The following is a 14,834-nucleotide window of genomic DNA, read 5'->3' on the forward strand; positions in this document are numbered from 1 at the left end:
GCCCAAGGATATCCCTCTGTCATCATGGAGAGGAAGCATGAAGAGCTTCTCTCCAAACAGAGCCAAACAGAGCCCCCACAATCAAACTCTAAGTTTGGTGTTGGGAGGCCACAGTCAAACTCTAAGTTTGGTGTTGGGAGGCCACAACCAAACTCTAAGTTTGGTGTTGAACCCCCACATTCAAACTCTAAGTTTGGTGTTGGGAAGTTCCAACACGGTTCTGAGCATTTCTGAGGCTCCATGAGAGTCCTCTGTCAAGCTAATGACAATAAAGAAGCGCTTGTTGGGAGGCAACCCAATGTTTTATATTTAATTATTTTCTTTTGTTATTTTATCTTTTTTTTTGTAGGTTGATGATCATAAGAAGTCACAAAAACAATAGAAAAAGCAAAAACAGAATGAAAAACAGGAAGAAAAACAGCACACCCTGGAGGAAGATGCTGCTGGCGTTTAAACGCCAGTAAGCCTAGCAGTTGGGCGTTTAACGCCCAGTCTGGCACCATTCTGGGCGTTTAACGCCAGAAAGGGGCACCAGACTGGCGTTAAACGCCAGGAAAGGGCAAGAACCTGGCGTTAAACGCCAGGAATGGGCACCAGCCCGGCGTTTAACGCCAGAATTGGCTCAAAACGTGAATTTTGATGCCATTTGGTGCAGGGATGACTTTTCCTTGACACCACAGGATCTGTGGACCCCACAGGACCCCACCACCACTCTCTCTCTTCTTCCCCCATTCACCAATCACCTCAACACCTCTTCCCCAAAAACCCTTCACCTATCAAATCCCTTCTTTCTCTTCACCACTCACATCCATCCTTCATAAATCCCCACCAACATCACCCTTCAAATTCAAACCACTTTCCCTACCAAACCCACCCATAATGGCCGAACCACTACCCCCCTCTCTCCTATATATACCCTTCTTCAACCCTTCATTTTCACACAACCTAAACACCACTTCTCCCCCTCTTTGGCCGAACACACCACCATCTCCCTCTTCCTCATTTCTTCTTCTTCTACTCTCTTCTTTCTTCTTTTGCTCGAGGACGAGCAAACATTTTAAGTTTGGTGTGGTAAAAGCGTTGCTTTTTCGTTTTTCCATAACCATTATGGCATCCAAGGCCGGAGAAACCTCTAGAAAGAGGAAAGGGAAGGCAAAAGCTTCCACCTCCGAGTCATGGGAGATGGATAGGTTCATCTCAAGGGTGCATCAAGACCACTTCTATGAAGTTGTGGCCTTGAAGAAGGTGATCCCCGAGGTCCCCTTTTCACTCAAAAAGGGTGAATATCCGGAGATCCGACATGAGATCCGAAGAAGAGGTTGGGAAGTTGTTACCAACCCCATTCAACAAGTCGGAATCTTGATGGTTCAAGAGTTCTATGCAAATGCATGGATCACCAAGAACCATGACCAAAGTGTGAACCCGAATCCAAAGAATTATCTTACTATGGTTTGGGGGAAATACTTGGATTTTAGTCCGGAAAGTGTGAGGGTGGCGTTCAACTTGCCTATGATGCAAGGAGATGAACATCCTTACACTAGAAGGGTCAACTTTGATCAAAGGTTGGACCAAGTCCTCACAGTCATATGTGAAGAGGGCGCCCAATGGAAGAGAGATTCAAGAGGAAAGCCGGTTCAATTGAGAAGGCATGACCTCAAGCCCGTGGCTAGAGGATGGTTAGAGTTTATACAACGCTCAATCATTCCCACTAGCAACCGGTCCGAAGTTACCATAGACCGGGCTATCATGATCCATAGCATCATGATTGGAGAAGAAATAGAGGTTCATGAGGTTATAGCCCAAGAACTCTATAAGGTGGCGGACAAGTCCTCTACCTTGGCAAGGTTAGCCTTCCCTCATCTCATTTGTCACCTCTGTTATTCAGTTGGAGTTGACATAGAGGGAGACACCCATATTGAGGAGGACAAGCCCATCACTAAGAAGAGGATGGAGCACACAAGAGATCCCACTCATCATGAGATCCCTGAGATTCCTCAAGGAATGCACTTTCCTCCGCAAAACTATTGGGAGCAATTAAACACCTCCCTAGGAGAATTGAGTTCCAACATGGGACAACTAAGGGTGGAGCATCAAGAACACTCCATCATCCTTCATGAGATTAGAGAAGATCAAAGAATCATGAGGGAGGAACAACAAAGACAAGGAAGAGACATTGAGGAGCTCAAGCACTCCATAGGATCTTCAAGAGGAAGAAAGAGCCGCCATCACTAAGGTGGACCCGTTCTTTGATTTCCTTGTTCTTTGTTCTTCTGTTTTTCGAATTTTATGCCTATGTTTATCCATGTTTGTGTCTTGTGATCATTAGTGTCTTAGTGTCTATGCCTTAAAGTTATGAATGTCCTATGAATCCATCACCTTTCTTAAATAAAAATGTGCTTAATTGATAAAAGAAAGAATTGCATGAATTTTGAATTTTATAACAGTTTAATTATTTTGATGTGGTGGCAATACTTTTGTTCTCTGAATGTATGCTTAAACAGTGCATATGTCTTTTGAATTTGTGGTTCATGAATGTTGGCTCTTGAAAGAATGATGAAAAAGGAGACATGTTACTGAGGATCTGAAAAATCATTAAAAATGATTCTTGAAGCAAGAAAAAGCTATGAAAAAAAAAGGGGAGAAAAATCGAAAAAAAAAAAAAGAGAACGAAAAAAAAAAGAGAGAGAAATAAGAGTTGTGATCCAAGGCAATAAGAGTGTGCTTAAGAACCCTGGACACCTCTAATTGGGGACTTTAGCAAAGCTGAGTCACAATCTGAAAAGGTTCACCCAATTATGTGTCTGTGGCATGTATGTATCCGGTGGTAATACTGGAAGACAGAGTGCTTTGGGCCACAGCCAAGACTCAATAAGTAGCTTTGTTCAAGAATCATCATACTTTACTAAGAGAATCATTAACACTATCTGGACTATGAGTTCCTAAAGAAGCCAATCATTCTGAATTTCAAAGGATAGAGTGAGATGCCAAAACTATTCAGAGGCAAAAAGTTAAAAGCCCCGCTCATCTAATTAATACTGATCTTCATAGATGTTTTTGGAATTCATTGCATATTCTCTTCTTTTTATCTTATTTGATTCTCAGTTGCTTGGGGACAAGCAACAATTTAAGTTTGGTGTTGTGATGAGCGGATAATTTATATACTTTTTGGCATTGTTTTTAGTATGTTTTTGTTATGATCTAGTTAGTTTTTAGTATATTTTTATTAGTTTTTAGTTAAAATTCACTTTTCTGGACTTTACTATGAGTTTGTGTGTTTTTCTGTGATTTCAGGTATTTTCTGGCTGAAATTGAGGGACCTGAGCAAAAATCTGATTCAGAGACCAAAAAGGAATGCAGATGCTGTTGGATTCTGACCTCCCTGCACTCGAAGTGGATTTTCTGGAGCTACAGAAGCCCAATTGGCGCGCTCTCAACGGCGTTGGAAAGTAGACATCCTGGGCTTTCCAGAAATATATGATAGTCCATACTTTGCCCAATATTTGATGGCCCAAACCGGCGTTCAAAGTCACCTTAAGAAATCCCAGCGTTAAACGCTGGAACTGGCACCCAAATGGGAGTTAAACGCCCAAACTGGCACCAAAGCTGGCGTTTAACTCCAAGAAGAGTCTCTACACGAAAATGCTTCAATGCTCAGCCCAAGCACACACCAAGTGGGCCCGGAAGTGGATTTTTATGTCTTTTACTCATCTCTGTACACCCTAGGCTACTAGTTTTCTATAAGTAGGACCTTTTACTATTGTATCAGGATCTTTTAATCTTTTGATCTTTTGATCTTTGGAACCTTTTTCTTTAGATCTTTTGATCACTTTGGGAGGCTGGCCATTCGGCCATGCCTAGACCTCATGCTTATGTATTTTCAACGGTGGAGCTTCTACACACCATAGATTAAGGTGTGGAGCTCTGCTGTACCTCGAGTATTAATGCAATTACTATTGTTCTTCCATTCAATTCCGCTTGTTCTTTGTCCAAGATATCACTTGTTCTTCAACTTGATGAATGTGATGATCCGTGACACTCATCATCATTCTCACCCATGAACAAGGTGACTGACAACCACTCTTGTTCTACAAGCGTTCAAGGCTCTAGTGAATATCTCTTGGATTCCTGATTGCACGATGCATGGTTGATCGCCTGACAACCGAGTGCTCGCCTGACAAACGAGCCAACCATTCCGTGAGATCAGAGTCTTCGTGGTATAGGCGAGAACTGATGGCAGCATTCAAGAGAATCCGGAAGGTCTAACCTTGTCTGTGGTATTCTGAGTAGGATTCAATGACTGAATGACTGTGACGTACTTCAAACTCCTGAGGGTGGGGCGTTAGTGACAGACGCAAAAGAATCACTGGATTCTATTCCGGCCTGATTGAGAACCGACAGATGAATTCCGCTATGCTGTGACAGAGCATATGCAATCGCTTTCACTGAGAGGATGGGAGGTAGCCACTGACAACGGTGAAACCCTTGCTTAAGCTTGCCATGGAAAGGAGTAAGAAGGATTGGATGAAGGCAGTAGGAAAGCAGAGAGACGGAAGGGAAGGCATCTTCATGCACTTATCTGAAGTTCCTACCAATGAATTACATAAGTATCTCTATCTTTATCTTTGTGTTATTTTCGTTCATCACCATATACATTTGAGTTTGCCTGACTAAGATTTACAAGATGACCATAGCTTGCTTCAATACTAACAATCTCCGTGGGATCGACCCTTACTCGCGTAAGGTTTATTACTTGGACGACCCAGTGCACTTGCTGGTTAGTTGTGCGAAGTTGTGTAATGCCATGGTATTGAGCTACCACGTTCTTGGAGCCATTACCGGGGATTATGAGAGTTGTGAAAAAGTAATGTTCACAATTTCGCGCACCAGAACTCCTTTTTGTTCAGAGGACGTCCCAGGAGGTCTTCCTCACTGGGATTCACGTCCTCCCCTTCCTCTTTGGATTCGGCCATTGTGATTATATCAATGGCCTTGCACTCTCTTTTAGGATTCTCTTCTGTATTGCTTGGGAGAGTACTAGGAGGAGTTTCAGTGATTTTCTTACTCAGCTGACCCATTTATGCCTCTAAGTTTCTAATAGAGGACCTTATTTCATTCATGAAACTTAAAGTGGCCTTAGGTAGATCAGAGACTATGTTTGCTAAGCTAGAGGTGCTCTGCTCAGAATTCTCTGTATGTTGCTGAGAAGATGATGGAAAAGGCTTACTATTGATAAACCTGTTTCTTCCACCATTATTAAAGCCTTGTTGAGGCTTTTGTTGATCCTTCCATGAGAAATTTGGATGATTTCTTCATGAGGAGTTATAGGTGTTTCCATAATGGTCACCCATGTAATTCACCTCTGCCATTGCAGGGTTCTCAGGATCATAAGCTTCTTCTTCAGAAGATGCCTCTTTAGTACTATTGGATGCATTTTGCCATCCATTCAGACTCTGAGAAATCATGTTGATTTGCTGAGTGAACATTTTGTTCTGAGCCAATATGGCATTCAGAGCATCAATTTCAAGAACTCCCTTCCTCTGAGGTGTTCCATTATTCACAGGATTCCTTTCAGAAGTGTACATGAACTGGTTATTTGCAACCATGTCAATGAGTTCTTGAGCTTCTGCAAGCATTTTCTTTAGGTGAATGGATTCACCTGTAGAATGGTCCAGTGACATCTTGGAGAACTCAGATAGACCATCATAGAATATATCCAGAATGGTCCACTCTGAAAGCATGCCAGAAGGACACTTTTTGGTCAACTACTTGTATCTTTCCCAAGCTTCATAGAGGGATTCACCATCTTTTTGCTTGAAGGTCTGAACATCCACTCTAAGCTTGCTCAGCTTTTGAGGTGGAAAGAACTTTGCCAAGAAGGCCGTGACCAGTTTATCCCAAGAGTCCAGGCTATCTTTAAGTTGTGAGTCCAACCATGTTCTAGCTCTATCTCTTATAGCAAAGGGGAATAGCATGAGTGGTGCACGAAATTGTGATCTCTAATAATGGCATTCAACTTGGTATGCACGTTTATAACTCAGCACTTTCTTCACAACCTCGCACAACTAACCAGCAAGTGCACTGGGTCGTCCAAGTAATACCTTACGTGAGTAAGGGTCGATCCCACAGAGATTGTTGGTATGAAGCAAGCTATGGTCATCTTGTAAATCTCAGTCAGGCGGATAATAAATGGTTATGGAGTTTTCGAATAATAATAATAAATAAACTGAAAATAAAGATAGAAATACTTATGTAGATCATCGATGGGAATTTCAGATAGGCGTATGAAGATGCTGTGCTCCTTCTGAATCTCTGCTTTCCTACTGCCTTTATCGAATCCTTCTTACTCCTTTCCATGGCAAGTTGTATGTAGGGCATCACTGTTGTCAATTGCTACATCCCGTCCTCTCAGTGAAAAAGGTCCAAATGCTCTGTCACGGCACGGCTAATCATCTGTCGGTTCTCGATCATGTTTGAATAGAATCCCTTGATTCTTTTGCGTTTGTCATCACGCCCAACAATTGCGAGTTTGAAGCTCGTCACAGTCATTCAATCCTGGAATCCTACTTGGAATACCACAGACAAGGTTTAGACTTTCCGGATTCTCATGAATGCCGCCATCAATTCTAGCTTATACCACGAAGACTCTGATCTCACGGAATGGAAGGCTCAGTTGTCAGGCGAGGGTAACCATGCATCGTGCATCAGGAATCCAAGAGATACACACTCTAGCTTTCGCTTGTAGAATAGAAGTGGTTGTCAGGCACGCATTCATAGGGATGGATGATGATGAGTGTCACGGATCATCACATCCATCAGGTTGAAGTACGAATGGTATCTTAGAACAGGAATAAATCAAATTGAATAGAAAATAGTAGTAATTGCATTAAAACTTGAGGTACAGCAGAGCTCCACACCCTTAATCTATAGGGTGTAGAGACTCCACCGTTGAAAATACATAAGTGAAGGTCCAGGCATGGCCGAATGGCCAGCCCCCAAAATATGATATGAATTCGAAAATAGGGAGAAAGACCTATGGTCAAAAGACCGAATGGTCAAAGACCATGAATACAATAGTAAAAAGTCCTATTTATACTAGACTAGCTACTAGGGTTTACAGAAGTAAGTAACTGATGCAGAAATCCACTTCCGGGGCCTACTTGGTGTGTGACTGGGCTGAGCTTGAACTTTACATGAGCTGAGGCTTCTTTTGGAGTTGAACGCCAAGTTGTAACGTGTTTTTGGCGTTCAACTCTGGTTCGTGACGTGTTTCTGGTGTTTGACTCTATAATGCAGCATCGAACTGGCGTTGAGCGCCAGTTTATGTCATCTAATCATGAATAAAATATGGACTATTATATATTGCTGGAGAGCTCTGGATGTCTATTTTTAAACGCCGTTGAGAGCGTGCTATTTGGAGTTCTGTAGCTCCCAAAAATCTATTTCGAGTGCAGGGAGGTCAGAATCCAACAGCATCAGCAGTCCTTTGTCAGCCTTTTATTAGAGTTTTGCTCAGATCCCTCAATTTCAGCCAGAAATTACCTGAAATCACAGAAAAACACACAAACTCATAGTAAAGTCCAAAAATGTGAATTTAGCATAAAAACTAATGAAAACATCCCTAAAAATAGCTAGATTATACTAAAAACTATCTAAAAACAATGCCAAAAGCGTATAAATTATCCGCTCATCAATGAGCCTGTAGACTTCAGGATCTACTCCATTAGTCTTAACAGTATCACAGATCTGCAAGAATTCAGTTAAAAACTGATAGGGATCTTCTGATGAAAGTCCATGGAACTTACAGTTCTGTTGCATCAGAGCAACTAGTTGAGGGTTCAGCTCAAAACTGTTTGCTCCAATGGTAGGGATTGAGATGCTTCTTCCATAAAAGTTGGAAGTATGTGTAGTATAATCACCAAGCATCCTCCTTGCGCCTCCACCATTGTTATTGGGTTCGGCCATGTCTTTTTTTCGAGATTTTCTGTAAGGTTTTCTCTGGATTGTTGTGCTTTAGCTTCTCTTAGCTTCTTCTTCAGAGTCCTTTCAGGTTCAGGATCTGCTTCAACAAGAATGTCCTTGTCCTTGTCCTTGCTCCTGCTCATATGAAAAAGAAGAGAACAGAAAAGAAGAGGAATCCTCTATGTCACAGTATAGAGATTCTTTTATGTGAGTAGAAGAAAAAAAGAATAAGAATGAAGAAGAGAAAAATTCGAATACAGAAGAGAAGAGAGGGTTCGAATTTTAAGATGAAGAGAAGTGTTAGTAAATAAATAAAATAAATAGAAAGATATGAGAGGGAGATAATTTCAAAAATTATTTTTGAAAAAAAGGTTAGTGATTTTCGAAAATTAAGAGAAGAAATAAAATTAAAATTAAAATTTGAAACAATTAGTTGATTAAAAAGAATTTTGAAAAAGGGTGAGGAATTTTCGAAAATTAGAAAGAAAAAATTAGTTAGGTAGTTTTGAAAAAGATAAGAAATAGTAAAACAAACAAAAAGTCAATTAGTTAGTTGAAAAAGATTTGAAATTCAATTTTGAAAAGATAAGAAGTTAGAAAAGATTTTTGAAATCAATTTTGAAAAAGATATGATTGATATTTGTTTTGAAAAAGATTTGATTTTTTTTAAATTAAAATTGATTACTTGATTAACAAGAAACTAAAAGATATGATTTTAGAAATTAAAGATTGAACTTTTCTTAATAAAAAAGTAACAACCTTCAAATTTTTGAATCAATCACATTAATTGTTAGTAAAGCTTTTGAAAATCATGAAATAAAGATAAGAAAAAGATTTTGAAAATCAATTTTAAAAAATTTTCGAAAATAACAAAAAGAAAAAGAAAAGATTTGATTTTGAAAAAGATTTTGAAAAGATAAGATTTTTAAAATTGAAATCTTGATTTGACTAACAAGAAACCACTTATTTTAAAAAATTTTGACTAAGTCAACCCAAAGATTTCGAAAATTATGAGTAAAACAAGGAAAAGAAATTTTTTTGATTTTTTTAAATTTTTAACGATGAGAGAGAAAAACACAAAAATGAATCACAACATACAAGAACACTATGAATGTCAAGATGAATACCAAGAATATTATGAAGATCAAGATGAACATCAAGACTTATTTTTGAAAAATTTTCAAGAAAAGAAAAACATGCAAGACACCAAACTTAGAAAATTTTTCATGTTTAGACACTATTCATACACAAATGCATATGAAAAACAACAAAAGATACAAAACAAGAAATTATGAAGATCAAACAAGAAGATTTATCAAGAACAACTTGAAGATCATGAAGAACACATGCAAGAATTTTTCAAAAAAATGCATAAATTTTAAAAACATGCAATTGACAACAAACTTAAAAATTGACTCAAGACTCAAATAAGAAACACAAAAATATTTTTGATTTTATGATTTTATAATTTTTTTTGGATTTTTCGAAAATAATCTTTAGGAAAATGAAAAAGAGAAAAAAAATTTTGAAAGATTTTTGAAAACTTTTTGAAAAGAAAATTACCTAATCTGAGCAACAAGATGAACCGTCAGTTGTCCAACTTCAAACAATCCCCGGCAATGGCGCCAAAAACTTGGTGCGCGAAATTGTGATCATCAACAATGCCACCAAAGACTTGGAGCTCTCAAACGTGAATCACACTTTGTCACAACTTCATACAACTAACCAGCAAGTGCACTAGGTCGTCCAAGTAATACCTTACGTGAGTAAGGGTCGATCCCACGGAGATTGTTGATATGAATCAAGCTATGGTCATCTTGTAAATCTCAGTTAGGCAGATTCAAATAGTTATAATGGTTTTCGAATATAATGATAAATAAAGCATAAAATAAAGATAAAAATACTTATGTAAATCATTGGTGGGAATTCAGATAATTGTGTGGAGATGCTTTGTCCCTTCTGAATCTTTGCTTTCCTACTTCCTTCCTCCAATCATTCTTACTCGTTTCCATGGCAAGCTGTATGTAGGGCGTCACTGTTGTTAATGGCTACTTCCCATCCTCTCAGTAAAAATGGTCCAAATGCTCTGTCACAGCATGGCTAATCATCTGTCGGTTCTCGATCATGTCGGAATAGAATCCAATGATTCTTTTGCGTCTGTCACTACGCCCAACACTCGTGAGTTTGAAGCTCATCACAGTCATTCAATCCTTGAATTCTACTCGGAATACCACAGATGAGGTTTAGACTTTCTGGATTCTCAAGAATGCTGCCAATGGATTCTAGCTTATACCACGAAGATTCTGATTAAGGAATCTAAGAGATATTCGCTCGTTCTAAGGTAGAACGGAAGTGGTTGTTAGTTACGTGTTCATAGGTGAGAATGATGACGAGTGTCATGAATCATCACATTCATCATGTTGAAGTGCAGCGAATATCTTAGAATAAGAATAAGCATGAATTGAATAAAAAACAGTAGTAATTGCATTAATTCTCGAGGTACAGCAGAGCTCCACACCTTAATCTATGTGTGTAGAAACTCCACCGTTGAAAATACATAAGTGATAGTCCAGGCATGGCCGTGAGGCCAGCCCCCAAAATGTGATCAAAGGATCAAAAGATAATCCAAAGATTAGACAGGACCAGATGTCTAATACAATAGTAAAAAGTTCTATTTATACTAAACTAGTTACTAGGGTTTACAGAAATAAGTCTTAATGCAGAAATCTACTTCCAGGGCCCACTTTGGTGTGTGCTTTGGCTGAGCTTGAGCTTTACATGCGCAGAGGCACTCTTGGGGTTAAACGCCAAGTTGTAACGTGTTTTTGGCGTTTAACTCCAGAATGCAGCATGGAACTGGCATTGAACACCAGTTTGCGTCGTCTAAGCTCGAATAAAGTATGGTCTATTATATATTGCTGGAAAGCCCTGGATGTCTACTTTCCAACGCAGTTGAGAGCGCGCCATTTAAAGTTCCATAGCTCTAGAAAATTCATTTCGAGTTCAAGGAGGTCAGAATCCAACAGCATCAGCAGTCCTTTGTCAGCCTGAATCAGATTTTTGCTTAGGTCCCTCAATTTCAGCCAGAAAATACCTGAAATCACAGAAAAATACACAAACTCATAGTAAAGTCTAGAAATGTGAATTTTGCATAAAAATTAATGAAAATATCCCTAAAAGTAGCTAGATCCTACTAAAAACTACCTAAAAACAATGCCAAAAAGCGTATAAATTATCCGCTCATCATGAAACGCCAGCTTGGTGCTTGTTTCTAGCGTTAAACTCCAGGCAGATGCTTGTTTTGGCATTAAACACCAGACTGATGCTTGTTTCTGGTGTTTAAACGCCAGACTGCTCTTCCTCCAGGGTGTGCTTTTTCTTCGGCTGTTTTTGATTCTGATTTTAATTTTGTAATTGTTTTGTGACTCCACATGATCATAAACCTAATAAAACATAAAAGAACAATAGAGATATAGATAAATAAAAATTGGGTTGCCTCCCAATAAGTGCTTCTTTAATGTCAATAGCTTGACAGTGAGCTCTCATGGAGTTTCACTGATGTTCAGAGCATTGTTGGGACCTCCCAACACCAAACTTAGAGTTTGAATGTGGGGGTTCAACACCAAACTTAGAGTTTGGTTGTGGCCTCCCAACGCCAAACTTAGAGTTTGATTGTGGGGGCTTTGTTTGAATCTGTATTGAGAGAAGCTTTTTGGTGCGCGAAATTGTGATCATCAACAATGGCGCCAAAGACTTGGAGCTCTCAAACGAGAATCACACCTTGTCACAACTTCGCACAACTAACCAGCAAGTGCACTGGGTCGTCCAAGTTAATCCTTACGTGAGTAAGGGTCGATCCCACGGAGATTGTTGGTATGAAGCAAGCTATGGTCATCTTGTAAATCTCAATTAGGCGGATTCAAATAGTTATAATGGTTTTCGAATATAATGATAAATAAAGCATAAAATAAAGATAGAAATACTTATATAAATCATTGGTGGGAATTTCAGATAAGTGTATGGAGATGCTTTCTCCCTTCTGAATCTCTACTTTCCTACTTCCTTCCTCCAATCATTCTTACTCCTTTCCATGGCAAGCTGTATGTAGGGCATAACCGTTGTCAATGGCTACTTCCCATCCTCTCAGTGAAAATGGTCCAAATGCTCTGTCACAGCACGGCTAATCTTCTGTCAGTTCTCGATCATGTCGGAATAGAATCCAGTGATTCTTTTGCGTCTGTTCCTAGGACCAACACTCACGAGTTTGAAGCTCGTCGTAGTCATTCAATCATTGAATCCTACTCGGAATACCACAAACAAGGCTTAGACTTTTTGGATTCTCTAGAATGCTGCCAATGGATTCTAGCTTATACCACAAAGATTCTGATTAAGGAATCTAAGAGATATTCGCTCGTTCTAAGGTTGAAGGGAAGTGGTTGTCAGTCATGCGTTCATACGTGAGAATGATGATGAGTGTCACAGATCATCACATTCATCATGTTGAAGTGCAGCAAATATCTTAGAATAAGAATAAGCATGAATTGAATAAAAAACAGTAGTAATTGCATTAATTCTCGAGGTACAGCAGAGCTCCACACCTTAATCTCTGGTGTGTTGAAACTCCAACGTTGAAAATACATAAGTGATAGTCCAGCATGGCCATGAGGCCAGCTCCCAAAATGTGATCAAATGATCAAAAGATAATTCAAAGATTAGACAGGACCAGATGTCTAATACAATAGTAAAAAGTTCTATTTATACTAAACTAGTTACTAGGGTTTACAGAAATAAGTCTTAATGCAGAAATCCACTTCTAGGGCTCACTTTGGTGTGTGCTTGGGCTGAGCTTGAGCTTTACACGTGCAGAGGCGTCTCTCGGGGTTAAACGCCAAGTTGTAACCTGTTTTTGGTGTTTAACTCCAGAATACAACGTGGAACTGGCGTTGAATGCCAGTTTACGTCATCTAAGCTCGAATAAAGTATGGTCCATTATATATTGCTGGAAAGCCCTGGATGTCTACTTTTCAATGCAGTTCACAGCACGCCATTTGGAGTTCTGTAGCTCCAGAAATCTATTTCGAATGCAAGGAGGTCAGAATCCAGCAACATCAGCAGTCCTTTGTCAGCTTGAATTAGATTTTTGCTCAGGTCCCTCAATTTTAGCCAGAAAATACCTAAAATCATAGAAAAACACACAAACTCATAGTAAAGTCCAAAAATGTGAATTTTGCATAAAAACTAATGAAAACATCCCTAAAAGTAGCTAGATCCTACTAAAAACTACCTAAAAACAATGCCAAAAAGCGTATAAATTATCCGCTCATGATTAAACGCCAGCTTGGTGCTTGTTTCTGGCGTTAAACGCCAGACAGATGCTTGTTTCTGGCGTTAAACGCCAGACAGATGCTTGTTTCTGGCATTTAAATGCCAGACTGCTCTTTCTCCAGGGTGTGCTTTTTCTTCTGCTGTTTTTTATTCTGTTTTTAATTTTTGTAATTGTTTTGTGACTCCACATGATCATAAACCTAATAAAACATAAAAGAACAATAGAGATATAGATAAATAAAAATTGGATTTCCTCCCAATAAGCGCTTCTTCAATGTCAATAGCTTGACAGTGAGCTCTCATGGAGCTTCACTGATGTTCAGAGCATTGTTGGGACCTCCCAACACCAAACTTAGAGTTTGAATGTGGGGGTTCAACACCAAACTTAGAGTTTGGTTGTAGCCTCCGAACACCAAACTTAGAGTTTGATTGTGGGGGCTTTGCTTGACTCTGTATTGAGAGAAGCTTTTTGGTGCACGAAATTATGATCATCAACAATGGTGCCAAAGACTTGGAACTCTCAAATGTGAATCACACCTTGTCACAATTTCGCACAACTAACCAGCAAGTGTACTGGGTCGTCCAAGTAATACCTTACATGATTAAGGGTCGATCCCACGGAAATTGTTGGTATGAATCAACCTATGGTCATCTTGTAAATCTCAGTTAGGCGGATTCAAATTGTTATAATGGTTTTCGAATATAATGATAAATAATGCATAAAATAAAGATAGAAATACTTATGTAAATCATTGGTGGGAATTTCAGATAAGTGTATGGAGATGCTTTGTCCCTTATGAATCTCTGCTTTCCTACTTCCTTCCTCCAATGATTCTTACTCCTTTCCATGGCAAGCTGTATGTAGGGCGTCCCTGTTGTCTATGGCTACTTCCCATCCTCTCAGTGTAAATGGTCCAAATGCTCTGTCACAGCACGGCTAATCATCTGTCGGTTCTCAATCATGTCAGAATAGAATCCAGTGATTCTTTTGCGTCTGTCACTACGCCTAACACTCGTGAGTTTGAAGCTCATCACAGTCATTCAATCCTTGAATCCTACTCAGAATACAACAGACAAGCTTTAGACTTTTCGGATTCTCAAGAATGCTGCCAATAGATTCTAGCTTATACCACGAAGATTCTGATTAAGGAATCTAAGAGATATTCGCTCATTCTAAGGTAGAACGGAAGTGGTTGTCAGTCACGCGTTCATACGTGAGAATGATGATGAGTGTCACGGATCATCACATTCATCATGTTGAAGTGCAGCGAATATCTTAGAATAAGAATAAGCATGAATTGAATAGAAAACAGTAGTAATTGCATTAATTCTCGAGGTACAGCAGAGCTCCACACCTTAATCTATGGTATGTAGAAACTCCACCATTGAAAATACATAAGTGATAGTCCAGGCATGGCCGTGAGGCCAGCCCCCAAAATGTGATCAAAGGATCAAAAGATAATCCAAAGATTAGACAGGACTAGATGTCTAATACAATAGTAAAAAGTTCTATTTATACTAAACTAGTTACTAGGGTTTACAGAAATAAG

The 14,834-nt window shown here is 39.2% G+C and overlaps 1 non-coding gene across 1 annotated transcript; it reads left to right on the plus strand.

Moving 5' to 3' along the window:
- The first annotated feature begins 5,736 nt into the window (after positions 1–5,736).
- LOC112704743 (small nucleolar RNA R71) lies at positions 5,737–5,840 on the plus strand. The gene has a single exon (XR_003155352.1). It is a non-coding gene; the product is annotated as a small nucleolar RNA R71 (small nucleolar RNA).
- Positions 5,841–14,834: the final 8,994 nt, after the last annotated feature.

This window comes from Arachis hypogaea, chromosome 7 (assembly GCF_003086295.3).
Source record: "Arachis hypogaea cultivar Tifrunner chromosome 7, arahy.Tifrunner.gnm2.J5K5, whole genome shotgun sequence".
NCBI lineage: Eukaryota > Viridiplantae > Streptophyta > Magnoliopsida > Fabales > Fabaceae > Arachis > Arachis hypogaea.